Consider the following 248-nt stretch of genomic DNA (forward strand, 5'->3'; position numbering starts at 1 on the left):
AGAGAGAGAGGGAGAGAAGGAAGGAAGGACAGATGAAAGATTGCGCTTAACGCTCTGAGTCTACGAAGAATCCTAAAGGAAAGAGGTGAACGTTGCTACTCTATTTGTGCTTACAGATATAGTGAAGAAGAGAGAAGAAAAGATCTTCCTTCTCTTCACTGTCTCTAAGAAGGCTTGGAAGAACTGCAAGTTCTTTTCATTCTAGCTTATTTGTCTATCTCCTGTATGTCTACCTATACATATATATA

Source organism: Cystoisospora suis, assembly GCF_002600585.1.
Source record: "Cystoisospora suis strain Wien I chromosome Unknown contig_1571, whole genome shotgun sequence".
Classification (NCBI taxonomy): domain Eukaryota; phylum Apicomplexa; class Conoidasida; order Eucoccidiorida; family Sarcocystidae; genus Cystoisospora; species Cystoisospora suis.